This window comes from Alexandromys fortis, unplaced genomic scaffold (assembly GCF_014885135.2).
Source record: "Alexandromys fortis isolate MF-2015 unplaced genomic scaffold, M_Fortis_MF-2015_v1.1 scaffold_32, whole genome shotgun sequence".
NCBI lineage: Eukaryota > Metazoa > Chordata > Mammalia > Rodentia > Cricetidae > Alexandromys > Alexandromys fortis.
Genome location: NW_026067938.1, coordinates 8,752,761 through 8,767,763, shown reverse-complemented (window position 1 = coordinate 8,767,763; position 15,003 = coordinate 8,752,761).

The following is a 15,003-nucleotide window of genomic DNA, read 5'->3' as shown; positions in this document are numbered from 1 at the left end:
ATAATCTATTCTGTGCATTTATAGCGATGGCTTGAGCAAAACAGCAAATTAACATGGTTTGATTCTTTTCAATAGAATCTTAGTCAGCATTCAATGAATAAATAAATGAGTAAAGATCTCATATTGCTTAAGTTAAAAAAAATGTGTTTGGCTAATTATTTGATATTCCTTCAAAACCGGTGTTCCGTTCCTTCTAGAGAGCATGGTATAAGGCCATAGAGCTATAAAGCAGAGAAAGAAAACGAGCAATCAGATTGCCACAAAACAGGCCTGATTTGATATCTAAGTGGAAAGAGATGCAACCCATGACAGTTCAGACGGGAGGCACTAGAACATTCCTTCTAGGAGGTCAGCCTTTGAAATGCAGTCTGCCTGCTGTTGGCACGGTGAGGTCAGGAAGGGAGAGGTTGGCTGGATAGAGGAGTGTCGCAGAAGAAAAGAGGGAGGAAGGGAGAGGAGCGGGGAGATGAGAGAACGCCACTCTGGGGTTATATGGCTGTAAAACAGTAAAAGAAAGCATATTGTCACTCCTTCTCTCCTCTCAGTGACGACAGCCTCTTATGGGTCCCTGGAGACGGCACGATCTACAAAACATACGCATACACACATACATCCCTTTACAGCTGCAATCTCCCTCGCTTCCTAATTGATGAGCGGTCGGTTAGAGTATGTATTACCTTCTAAAGATGAGTTCAACCTTTAAAAGATCTAAAGTTATTTTCCTAAGAATTAAAATGTCTGATGCTGACAGGGCTGTTAAGTCTAAATTCTTTAATTCTTTTGCTGATGTATCTACAAGATGAGCAATCCATCAAAATAACCTTGGGGGGAAACTTTGCCTGGTGTCTGAATAATTTTATACTCCGGTAATGCTCCCAGCCTTTTCCTACAGTCATTGCATGATGGGTAGAGAATTAGAAATAACCTAAGCAGGCTTCACTTCTTAATAGTGAAGCCATATTGCCAATACAATTAATTGTGCTATAAGTTTTATTTAGATCATGCTGATTTTACTATGTATATGGGGTTAGAAAAAATTTTTAATGTTTGTATTATTCAATAACTACTAACGGTCAGTGACAATACTATCAGATTAGTAATTTATCTCAAGGAAAGCTAGTATGTTTTGTATGCAAGAGATTACATCAAGTTTTAATGTAATTAGTCCTTCCAAAAGTTTTACCAAAAATTGCAAATTAATTTATAATGAAAATAAGAAGAAATATTCCATAAACTTTTAATGCTACTTGCCCACGATTTGAAAGCTTCCTGGGTCAGCTGCCGGTATTTTACTTGTAGCATTTGCTGGCTGGGTGTAAATCAGGTGTGTGCTACGACCAGGCAGTGCATTGCCTTATATCTTTTTCTTTCCTCTACACTGACACCTTAATCTCTTTCTGGAGCCCTCTCTTTGTGGCTTGTAGCCAGGGCCTGATGCCAGGGCACACAAATTTCTCTGTGGGACAATTTGCAAGGTAAGCCCCAGAGTCATTCTCGAGCCTTTGATTTGTCACAATTGCTATCATAACACCATAGACATCTGGATTAAGGTTCCTTGGGGAGATCACACATTAAAGCTGCCTCCCACCACCACCACCACAACCACACAGGAGGAATGAGCAGTGGGGTGTCTGTCGTGCTGAATACAACAAGAGGCTACTAAAATTTAATTCATCTTGTTTCTATCATATCCAAAAGTGAGCGACCACTGGCTCATCACAAAGTAAAATAAAACTATAAGTATTCACTCATTCAACGAAATAACAAAGGATTTTACTCTAATAAATTTAGCATTTTCTTGTGTGAACTACTGTTTTTATTTAAACACATTGGAAAAGAATATTTTTACCTCTGAAGGAGAGGCAACTATTTCTTTCGTGCGAGTTCTTTGCTACTATTTCGGTTTCTATGCATGCGTTTCCCACATGCCAAGCCCCCACAGCTGTGGACAATAAGAGACTCATAATAGCCATGCAAAGTTTCTTAAGAGAAATTCTCTCCTCACAAATATTGTAGCTGTGCTTCTTTATGCTCACTGAATGACTCCAAGCGCACAGGTTCCTGATCCTTGCTAGCCCACCTTAATTACTGTCACTCTCTTAGCTTATCTTAAGAAAGTTAACCTTTAAACGCTAACCTCGCCTCCTTTTCTGCTGTGCTCCGAGTCCCTGTTTCTTACTGACCTCAACTTTAGATCCTTCAGCTAATATTCTACCAAATACAGAATAAGATGTTCTCCAAGTGCTGTAGGACAATGGTCTTGCACCCTGTCACTTGTATTGTTTTTAATAAAATGCTGATTAGCCAGTAGCCAGGCAGAAAATATAGGCAGGGCAACCAGAACAGGAGAATTCTGGGAAGAGGAAAGGCTGAGTCTGCAGAGACGTCACCCAGAGATGACGTCAGAGGAAGCAAGATGAGCGGGCCTCACTGATAAAACGTACCAAGCCTTGTGGCTAACACAGACAAGAATTATGGGTTAATGTAGGATGTAAGAGGTAATAAGAAGCCTGAGCTAATAGGCCAACCAGTTTATGATTAATGTAGACCTAGCACTGAATGGCTGTGGGACCAGGCAGGACAGAAACCTCAGTCAACATCCATGCTGTTGAAATCTCTGAAGGTTGAGTAGTATGCTGCCTCCAGGTCTCAGCTCTCATGAGCTGTCACCCATGAAGGAATGGGATTTCAGTGCTGAAGCTTTCGTTGAGTCATTTCTGCACATGTAAGTAACCATGATAAAACTCAATAGTTCACCAAGTTAGACTTCGGTGATATCCATATTTTTTGTCTGACATTGGTTCCATTTCTGGGGTGAATAGGTATTGGTTTATGTTCACGTCTTCCCAGGAACAGTGTCATACAACACAGGGCTCTTCAAATCCCATCCCTGGGAGCTATTTACAGTTGATGACTACTAAGGTAGTCAAAGCTAGTTTACTTAGTATTCAGTAACTGATATACTGCCCATGTTCCAGTGGATAGACCTATCAATACCCACAAACATTCTGGCAGCACTAAGTGAACCCAGTAGTTTTGAAAAAAGAAACAGATCACCTACGGAGGGAATAAGAGTAGGTAGAATGAGAGGATTTAAAGAAAAGGAGTGGGGAATGGGATTAATCAAAACACATATTTATGTATGGAATTCTCAAGCAATAGCCTTTTTAGCCAGGCTTATTTTTTATATTAAAACTGACACTTTCATCTTTTCTTATTAACTTCTGCTTATTGGATTATGATTAAACAATACAAGACTTATACTGGTAAAAATATTTAATATTTACTCAGAGGTAAGTACATAACTAGAGTTTATTTTTAAAATCATAAGTTTATGTACAAACATAGATCTTTATATTCCAGGTTTCTTTTTATTGTATCACTGCATTGGTTTTTAATTTAATTCTAGCTTTTTTCTTTGTGCTTTGATTCTTGTTAAATTTACCACATTCTGAAATACTAAAAATGTGTTAACTAAAAAAAAATGAATAATCAGGATATAGCATGGGTCCACTTACACTACATGTGTACATGTGCACATTATGTGTAATGACATAAAACAATAGTAACCAAACTAAATGGTACATTTCTCTAGGGAACAAGACAGATTATTGATCTCTCTTAGGATAAATGTTTTCACTGAGTTAAATGAATGAAGACTGTATGTTGTGTGACTTAAGTAGAGGATCATGGGGCTTGCTAAGATGAGGAATCTGCCTTATGCTTTCCCTGGTGAGCTGGCTGACTCATGACCACTTAACTACCAACCTTTGTAAAGTCAAGTTTTTAACCCTTACAAAAATTTCTTAAGGGTCTGTGATAGTTTGAATGTAACTGGCCCCCATTATCTCCTAGGGTGTGGCACTAGAAGGAGGTGTGACTTGTTAGAGGAAGTGTGTCACTGTGGGGGGCGGGTTTTGAGTTTTCTTATGTACAGGATACCACCCAGTGTCTCAGTCGACTTCCTGTTGCCTGCGAGATGTAAGACTCTCAACTATTTCTCTAGCAACAAGTTTTCCTGCACACTGCCATGTTCCCCACCATGATGATAATGCACTGAACCTCTAAAAGTGTAAGCGAGTCACCCCAATTAAATGTTTTCATTTATAAGAATTTTCATGGTCATGGTGTCTCTTCACAGCGATAAAAACCAAACTAAGACAAGAACAATATGTTAATATCTAAAAATATTTACATGCCTATCTTGCATTTAAGAGTGTATATATATATATTCTTAAGAATATATATATTCTTAAAGAATACTTATGAAATGCTTAATTCTGGTAAAAATTAAGGGCAAGTAAAATGAGAAGAAATAGCAGTTGGATCACTTTTATGTTTTATAAGGTCACATAACTTTCTTTGTTAGAAAAGTCCTAGTTCAGCAAAAAAAAAAAAGCAGAGATGTTTACAAGTTGTGTATTATTAAGTTCCTCATAAATAGCAAACACTAAAATGGCTACTGTGCCCATTAAACATCTTTAAGCTGTCACTAAAGAAATAATCTGACTTCTAGGAGCGTGCAACTTTGTTCAAGAGACAAAGTTAATAAGTAAGATATTTTATAAAAAAATAGATAAATAAAACTAAGCCTACTTATTACAAGGACTAAGTTAACGATCATTAAATGAATATAGCCATGATGTAAAAGTGATTATGTGATTGTTTGGAAGAAAAGATCAATATTTGGGCAGTAGTAAAACAGCAACTCAAAATCAGATGTACTTTAAAAAAAAAAGAGAGAGAGAGTAGAGAATTTTTGAGGAAATACCTTATGGACAAGAAATGGTGAGATTTTTGGAGGTTGTAGAAATGTGAGAAGGTGGGCCCTAGCAAGAAGAACAAAGCTATTGGTGGTGTAACTTTAGAGACTTTTCTTGTGCCATCCTCTTCCTGTATTTCCCCTCTAACTATTTCCTGGCCGCCATGATAAGAAGGTCTGTGTTCCTCTATGCCCCTCCTACCACAAAGGGCAGAAACTTCTCCAGCTGTAAACTAAAATAAACCATGCTTCCCTTACAGTTTTTCTGTAAAGCTTCTTGTCCCAGCAATGAGAAAATTCCATATCAGAGGACATTGAGCCGAAATACGGATATGAAAGTAACCTAGTGTGTAAATATTGAAGGGTTATTGATGAAAAATGACAAGACCTTGAGAGAACAAAACATGGCTCTTTAGGAATGGCTTCTGAAATGTCCAGGAAAGACTTCGCCTTACAAAATATCTCAGAGACTAAATACTTGCTTTAAGAGTATTCACAATTTCTGTTGAACATTGTTCATGATAAGAATGTTCAATTATAAAATATAACAGCACCATTCAGTCAGTTTGGAGAAATCTAGACATGTTTTGGCTAGGAAGAATGGTATAAAGATAAAATTTTCCCAAACTTGTAAGAATATCCAATTGCTCTTAAAAAAAATAAAGTAAGCCTAGCAAGATTTACCAAAAATTAAATATGTCTCAATGGGAAGTTGTGAGTTGAATAGTGGGCCTCCAAAGACATATGTCCATGTCCTTGTCCCTAGAACCCTGTGCGTGCAACCTTACTTGTCTAAAGATTTTCTTATATAACATTAACTTAACAAGTGTTTATTCTGGACTGTTTGGGTGGTTCCTAAACCCACTGGCAAAGTCTTATAAAGAAATACAAGAGGCAGTATAAAGACAGAAAAAGGTATTGAAGCAATTCTGTTGAAACCAAGAAAGTCAGAAAGCACCAAAAACCAGAAGCAAGGAATGGGCTATTTCCTGGAGTCTTTACAGGTAGTATATCCCTATGGAATGCCACACTTTCTAGCCTCCAGTTCACAGGAACTATGAAATAATCTGGCTCTGGGTCTGTCATCTATTTGCCGCTCTCTTAGCCTGTTATTTCTTATACCTCTACTATGTAGCTCCTACTAATGACTTAAATGTTGATCATTTGAATTTTTGCAAGTCCTGTTTACAGAATGATTAAATACACTCTTGAAACTCTACCTCACTTAGATTCCCACTCTCTCCCTCCCTCTCTTTCTCTGATACAAAACCAACATGAAAATATCAACTGTTCCGACTATGCAGCTGCCATTTGTCCTGCTCCTTGGGAATATTCGCTGAGAAAATAAATGGAATTTGGCTGCCACATTTATTACTAAATCCCTGGAAATCCCCTTACTGAACTTTGAGTCATCCTGAGACATACTTATTTTTAGCCATTTCCCTGATTTTGTCATAAATCAAGGTTCACCTCTATGTCCTTGTAACTCATGTCTCATTTGCATAAATAAATATTGAGAAAGGGGAGGTAATTTCTTTTCAGTTTCAACAAGAAATTTAAGTATGAGAGTGGTGCCCTTTCAGTTTTCAAGATTCCAAGTCCATTTCTTTTAATCTAATTAGATTTTCTGATCTTCCATTCTTCCCCCTCAAAGTAAAAGTAGATGATTGCATAGAACCCTTTGGAGAATTTTCTACATACATTTTTTTTACATATCTAATGCAAGTACTTGCTGTGGAATAATCCTTCTGTACACTGTGAATATGTATTACACTCATAGGTTAATAAAGGAGCTGACTGGCCTATCACAAGGCAGGATGAAGTTAGACAGAGTGGTCAAACTGAGGATACCAGGATGAAGAAGGGTAGAGTCAGGGGGATGCCAGTGAGCTGCTGAGGAAGCAGGAAGTATGGAAAATGAGGTAACAAGCCATGAGCCACACGGTAAAGCATAGATAAGAAATATTGGTTAATTTAGCTGTAAGGGTTAGCTAGTAACAAGTCTGAGCTATCGGCCGAGCATTAATGAATAATATTAGACCTCTGTGTTGGTTATTTGGGAGCAGGCTGTCAGGACAGGAAAACTCCATATATATAATATACTCTAGAACCAGCTGAGCATTATATATTATGGAACATTTGAGCTTTACCACCATATACATATTCTAATTACTACATTATATAAATTATATATAATATATATAATGAATTAGAATTCCAAAGCAAGGTTATTGAGACAACTTTGCCTTATTGTCGTCTACCCAACTCCTAATCTCAATCCCATAGCTCCTCCATTATCATTTCGCATTACTCTTTTCTTCATGCTGCACCAGGAACCCCCAGTATTAAGAAAGGGGCGGGAATCTACACCAGCAATTGTGGTGTCCCACAGTGATGCAAGCAAAGTGGCTAAGACGGTGGATTCTGTAGGCGCACAGGAGCGGGGAGTTCCCTGTTGAAGGATGAAGGAAGTCCCTCTGGAAAGTACTTTAAGAATGGGCAAGACATCCAACAAATAATACTCAAGGAACATAGACTTCCTATGAGTCAGAGCCGACGGCGAGATTTCTCCCACAAGGCTCATGGATTGACACTTGGGTCTCCAGCTGGTAGTGCTGCTTTGGAAAGAGATGGGAATATTGGGAGTTGAAACCTCGTCATTTTAAGTGAGTCACTGGGGACATGACCTTTTGGGGGACGGGGTGCTTTATCCATATCCCCCTCCAGTCACACCACCTGCTTGCTTCCTTCTTCCTGAGTTTAGAAGCTCCCCTGTCATACATCTCTGCTGATCAGATGATCAGCCCAGGAACTGAGCCCTCTGAAATCAAGATAAGTATCACCCCCCTCCCTGCCCCTCTCCCCACCGCACAGACACCTAAGTAGCTTATAACAGGTATTTGAAAATAATGAGACAAAGTCTGGGCAATTGGTATGTGGAGAAAAAGTTTAAGGTATCAGGCGCAACAGGAGCTGGGATTCCAGCCTGGATCAGATTGGGACTTGAATTTCCAGTAAAAGGAGAATAAGAATGTTTTGAGTACAGAAGAGCTATGCTGTCTCAAAAAAACACAAATAATGTGGATGCTAAGTTAATTGGTTGTATTCTAGTGGTGTGTTCCTTTGGCCAGCATGTCTGGGAAATGATATTCTGGAGTGGGAAAGGAAAGAAAAAAAGAGACAGTAGCATTTCCTTGAACTTCAAGATGAGGCAGGAGATTAGCAGAGATGGCCACCACGATGGCCTGTGGGTCTGCCCTATTTCAGAATTCCAGATATTTTCTCCCCAGAAGATTAATATACTGCTTGTTCTGATGCAATGAAATTAGGGGGAAATGCAATGATAGATTTTTGATTGCATCACAAAATTTGAAATGCCATTAAAATAGAATCCAAGTGGCTCGGAACAAAACTCAAAAATCAAAGGACAGCTTTGTTGCCTCTCTGTGTGTGGCTTGCGAGCAGGAGAAGCGAACTTTCTGCCATCTGTTGTTTTCCTAGCTCGCTAAAGCAAACTCCAGAACTCACCCGCCTTGGCAATCACTTAGAGCTTTATCAATTTTTAGCCCAAAGAATAAAACCTCTACACTGTGCATACGTGGCTTAATGCATATGTGTGGGGGTGAGAAACAGTAGTTAACACGAGGTTTCAGCTCCTCAGTTCCCAGCACCCGTTCTCCCAGCCTGCCCTCCCTACTGTCTTCTGTTTGTTGTGTTTGACCGTGGCAGCCTGAAGTGCCTTCTATCCTAGGCTGGATCCCCATCCCATTACTTTACCTGCCACACATGCACCCCCCCTTTTGTTTTCTCCCTTTTCAAGGATGTATTTCTCCAGCACCTTTCCTCACAAGGAGGCTTCTACAGCCTCTATGGAGAGATGAATGTGAAATTGGCTATAAACGGCGACCATATTTCCTGCTCACCACGCCAGGTTCTTAAGTGTTCAGGGGAGGTGTTATTTGGTCTGGTTTCCTCTTAAAGCTAAAACTTTTATCTTGCTTGTGTTCGTATTAGAAAAAGAGAGGAGGGAAGTTAGTTCCTTGGAAGTTCTGGGTGATGTCTCTATAGAACAATGCACCAACCCCTCTTGGGGTTTCAGAATTATAGCTATATCCTCTGTCCTGTAACAGCAGAGCCTTACGAGCCTGGAGTTCAGTTAATTGGCAGGAAGGACCAATTGGATGATTCTTAAGCTTTACTCCGGCACCTAGAGCTGTATAATTCTTTGAAAATGGAGTGGTCCCTTCTATTAAGACTTCTTCGGATTCACAGGCGTGATGAGCTAGGTCAGGCCAAGTATGTGCTTGTAATCTCAGCAAGTATGGGGCTGAGAAAGCAGGCTAGCAAGATCAAGGTCAGCATGGGCAACTTAGTTAAACCATGTCTCATAATCAGTGAAAATGAGGGTCAGCAAGACAACTCAGCATGTACAAGTGTGGGGCCTTGAGATCTCAAGAACCCACAGAAAAGAGGAAGGAGAGAACCAGCTCCACAAAGATGTCTCTTGACCTCCATATGTGTACCAAGGAACACTTACCCTCCCAAGTGTATATCATGCACGTACACATGATAGTTACAAATAATTTTAATTCAGATATTAAGGGGGATAATGAAAAACCACCAAGCCACTGCTCTAACTCTGACTCGCAAGCCTGTAGGATGAGGCTCTAGTGTGGAGACACAATTCACAGGACCTTACAACACCCATTTAAGTTCCTGGGAGCCTTTTGGAACTAGGTGAGACAAGACAATTCCAAGTACAGAATGCTGTTGTGGTCCTTAGAGTTGCTTGGACCTGAGAGTCATACTGAGGGCTCTTCTATGGACAGCCACCAAGCCATTGGGAGCATGCATCCCAGAATATTTGAGTGTGACCAAACACTTTTGTAGATGACAACATCATGCTGCAAAATCAAAAGGCCAGACATTCCTGCAAGCTGAATAAGTGCTTTCTGAGAGTCAACCAGTAAAGAGTGCATGGACTAGAAGCTGTCCCCACAGCTAGGGACCTAAGAGTTTCTATGTTGACTTTGCTGCTAACTAGCTACATCACTCAGGGAAAGTCAGGAGCTTTGCTCTCCTGAGTGTTGTTGATTGATTCCCTTGAAAAATGAAAGCTACACTGAATCAACACTTCTTGGCTTAGAAGGGAAGACAAGGGTAGAAAAATAGTACAATTAAGAAATAAAAAGAACTGGAAGGAGTTTTGTGTGCATATGTAAACACCCAAGTGCATGCACTCGTGCACACACACACACACACACACACACACACACACACACGTGCTTATCCCTCATACCATCCACAGTGCCTGTCACAGAGCTTCAGGAGGGAGGATGATGAAGAGATAGCAGCAGATTTACTAAAAGGTTTCTGATGTGGCATTGAACATTTCATCCTCATGGTCATCCCTACCAATTTCTAAAAGATGGCCTTCAGATTATATCAAACCACCAGAAGAGAGAGAGAGAGAGAGAGAGAGAGAGAGAGAGAGAGAGAGAGAGAGAGAGAGAACACAACAAGGGTGTCATGAGTCACCATTAGGACTCATCGGGTTGCTAAATTACAAAAACATATCTAATGACTTGTTTCCAAGGCCAGGTTACCTTCACCTAAAGAAATGTAATTAGGAAAATTACAGGTCTCCATGTGAGATGCTTGAAGATTGAGGTAAAGGAAGGGAGGGACCCCATGAGAAAACAAAAAGTTTGTGATTTTAAAAGGGAACCCGGGGGCTTGTGGATAAGCACAAGGCTTACAGGGAGAAGTCATGACAGCCTGTGGCCAATTTGTATGTTTTTAGTAGTCCCCGTTTTTAAGTGTGTGACATTACGACAGACTTTGTCTTATTGTTTTACTGTGTAATTTGGCAACAGAATGCTCACACCAACACAAACAGCTCTGCATGAAAGTGCTTTAATGGCACTGGGGCAGTTTCCCTTTGCAAACATGTAATCAACGACATTAGCTTTGCAGATGATGTAACGTCCCGCCCCACTTAACACTCGCACTTTGCCTCCACTCCAATCAGTTTCTGGAAATCACTAGAAGAACCCCAGAAAGACAACTTGGAATAATCCTGTGTGAGGATCCAGGATTTCATACTCTGCCTCTCATGCTCATGCAACAAACTGTGCTTCACACCATAAAAGAATTGTAAAGTAAAAATGGGCTGCCCTAGAAAATAGAACATTCTTATAAAAAGCAAAGGAGTATAACATTCCTTCAGTAAACATTGAGAGCCTATATTATGGCAGGTACTGGATTCAGCTTTAGAAATACCCAAATCAAATGACATGGAGCCTTGAGAGGGAAGACGCATGTGCTTCTGCAGAAGTGGTAGTCAAGTAAATCATCATCTCCGGGGAAGGAAGCTGTCTTCAGAGGGCAATGTGGAGGCACCTAGGGGCAGTCTTTATAAAGTCAAGAAGTAGGTGAGGAGTACCATCCTGGAAATATCTCTGAAACAACTTTTGAATGATGTGTAAAAATCAACAAGATACCCAGCAGATGGGAGAGAAAAGAGAATGAGAAATTTTAATGAGAAAAATCAGCAGATGCCATATTTTTATTGTAAAGACAAGTAGACCAGTAGATAATGGAAAGGAGCTGGGGAGAGGCCAGGTGTCTCTCAGATGCCTGAAACTCTTGGGTCTCAGGCTAAGGACTCAGGACTTGCTTGAGCATAAAGGGATGGGGACAGATTGTTTCAAGGAGGGAATAATATGACTGGGCAAACACTTAGCGTCAGTCATTCTGGCAGGAGTCTGATTCGTAGCCTCAAAGGACGGTGTGGCTGAAAACAAGGATTTGAATGAGGTGACTAATGCAGTAGCTCAAGAAAAAGCATGAGATCTTGGCAAGAAATAAAAACGAAGCTCCAAGAGAGGAGAGATGGGAACGCTGAATTTGAGAACTCTTCAGGAGGTGAGATGTAAAAGCCCTCATGACTAGGCAAATGTGAGCATTGCGATACAGGACCAAACAAGGTGTCATCCAGCGTTCTCACTTCGTCGGTTGTTGAGTAGTGGTAATAAATAAGAGTCATCAATATTCTGGAACTTAAGCCTGACAGCATATCTCACCCACTAATATATGCGATTATTATTTGCCCCATTGAAAATAAAGTGTATACAAGACACACTGGAGCTAAAGGTGGAGGCGATAGCTGCAAGGGAAGAGAAGAGCGCTGAATCAAACATCAATAAAGGAATAGCCTTGGGATAGAAAATAATTTAATTAAAATAGAAAATGGAAACAAAGTCTAAACAGATACATTTGCTCTAGGTTCTATTCAGACTCTATTTTAACTAGTAAGATGATTAACTTTGTGCATAAAAGTATAACAATCCAAAAGAAGGGAAAAGCATTGGAGCAGCTGAGAAACTGGAAACTCGGTGAGCAATGGAAAGAGTCACAAGAGAGAACTGCCAGAAGCTGGACAGCCATGGGGTGCCCCTCTGGGCAGCAGTCAGGAAAAGCCTCGGAAACCTGGTTTGGCCTGTAACATCCAAAGATTGATAATGGAGGTTCTCCAAGACAGCTGCCAACTCAGCCTGCAGTGAAGATCACTATCAGTAAAACCTGCCAGAAGCACAGAAGGTCCCATAGAGAAGAACACCGAAAGAAATCTTGAAATTCAATACGTGGTTCTGACGAGATGACTCAGCAAGTAAAGGCACTTGCCAGCAAGCCCGATGACTTGAGTTCAACCCCTAGAACTCACACGGTGGAAGAAGAGAACCAACTCCTACAAGTCCTTTCACTTTCACACATGTACTGTGGCAAGTACACACACACACACACACACACACACACACACACACACACAAATATAACAGTAGAAATAATAAAAATCTCAGTATACTGAGTGGGTGATGAAGTAAAGACATGTAGAAAGCTAATTATACACTATAAAAAGAGGGATAAAAATGGAATTAGAACACTATGGAAGAGTGCCAGTGTCTTTATAAGAGTTCCAGAACAAAAGGAATTGGAAAATGGATTGGGGAAAATCATTAGATGACTAAGAAAATTTCCCCAGAGCTAAATAGAAAAGCCCAGCAAGTGCCAGGTCCAGCAAAAGAAAACAGAAGCACACACATGCATTTCACTGGTCAGTTTAAGAAGGGGGAAAAGGTCCCTCTCCATGGCACAAGAAAAAGCAGGTCGTTCATGAAGGATCAGGAGTCTAAATGGTTCTCAGTTTCCCAACAGTGGTGCTGAGCAGTAAGAGACATGAAGAAAACATCTTCAAAACTCTAAGGAAAAAATAGTTTCCAACCAGTGATTCTAAACCTGGCCGGACTATCAAGTAAATAGAAGGCTAACATGTTCAAGTACGGAGAATTTCTCAGAAAGTGACAGCTAAAAGGTAGGCACAGGGAACAACCAAGCCAGAAGGGAGCCACCCTGAGAGAAACCCTCCCAAAGAAGAGGAAATGAACAACGAAGGTACTGAAGGGATAAAAAGATTTCCACACCCTAGTTAAAGCTCACAGGAAACCAAATGCATTAGCAGTCCCAGGGATTAGGAACGTGGAGATGTTGCCATCACCTCCAGGTATGTTTGGCCGTGTCTCCCAGAAGTTCATGTCCTGTAAACTCAGCACCTTTTGCTCAAGCAGCTAGCAGAAGCAGAAGAGACCTCAGAGAGGTAATCAGGGTTAGAGAAGGTAATGAGGTTGGGACCCGTGTAACAGCAATGATAGCAAGAAGCAAAGAGAGTGAATGTGTGTGTCCCTCTACTCTTGCCATACAATGCCTTCTGCTGCAGCACAATGCAGCCAAAGGAGCCTCACCAGCCTCCAAACTGGTGACGAATCTCTTCATAGAGTATTCGGCTGGAATGTATTGTTGTGGCCAAAGAAAATAGGATAAGCCCTCTCCTACCCCACTCCTTGGTGCAGGAGGAATGAGTTCCCAACACCAATAATAGGCGAGAAGATCAATTAGTGTAATTATAACAAGTAGTCATAGCTCAAGAAAGCACAGTGCACACCACGCAGCCTCACAGGAGAAGCAGCCTGGAGCAGAGGGACCAGCAGGAGCCGTGGGAGGCAGGCTTTATGGCATCGCAAATGGGCAGTGATCCTTGATCCCCAGGGAGAGTGTGACTGGCTCATTTATACAGCACGCACAGATTGGAAACAAACTGAAATCCTTATTCAGACAAGAAAGGCAGCTGGCTCTCTTGTTAGGGGCTGTCCTTTGACTAGGAGACCTTATCCATGGGGCCAGGGATTGAAAGGAACTCATAACGAGGCTGTCAGTGGCCTTCCTGGTATTGCCAGTTCTCACCCAAAACGTAATTGTGGGCCTAATTTTAAATCTTACAGCACAGCGTTCAGGAAGAAAATCAATTACACTTTACCTGTGGCTTTGCCATGAGTAGCATTTGCCTTTCATGCTACATCAGGGTTATTTAGCCTGCAGGAGGGTAGGAAGTAACAGACACGACAGCCCAGCGCAGAGGAAATGAGGATTGCTACATGCTATGTACAGGACTAAGTCCTCATGCTGACTGGAGAAAGCCAGTTGGAACTGGATGAAGGAGACAATTTGGAAAATAACAGCATCAGCAAGATATTTAGAAATTCAAATGTAAGGGCCCGAAAGCTCAGCTAAACCCTGGGGTTTAAAGAAGAGAAAGCTGAGAGCTGTGATTTTTCATATCTACGTGGGCTTTTTACCCTAATTTTACAGAATTAACCAACCCAAACGTGTGGTTTATAGGAGAGAACACTGAGACTTACTTTCTGGTATTTGAAAGGCCAGCTCTGGAAGTTAGCCCACAGAGCAGCAGTGCTCACTAGCCTCTAGTTTGAGCCACTTACCTAGACCCCTCTAGCATAAGCAGCATCCGTTCCGAAGAGGGAGATGGCAAGTGCAGGGTTTATCCCATGACCCTTCCGTGAGAGGTAAATAATGTGTAAATAAAAGCCTTAGCACAAATTGAGCAATCAGCTGAAATTGGAGAATCGACAGCCTTGCTTTTCTCAGTGGAGAAGTGTTAATCAGCTTTCTGTTGCAGAAAAAAAAAAAAAAAAAAGCCTGGAACAACCAATATAAAAGAAGAAAAGGCCATTCCGGCTTGTGGTTTCAGGGTTTCCATTCATGGACACTTGGCCCCGTTGCTCTGAGGCAGTGATGAGGCAACGCGCTGCGAAACATTTCAGGACAGAAAGATAAGCGGGTTCGTTTCATGTCAGCCAGGCGGGAGAGGGAGAGGGAGGGGGAGG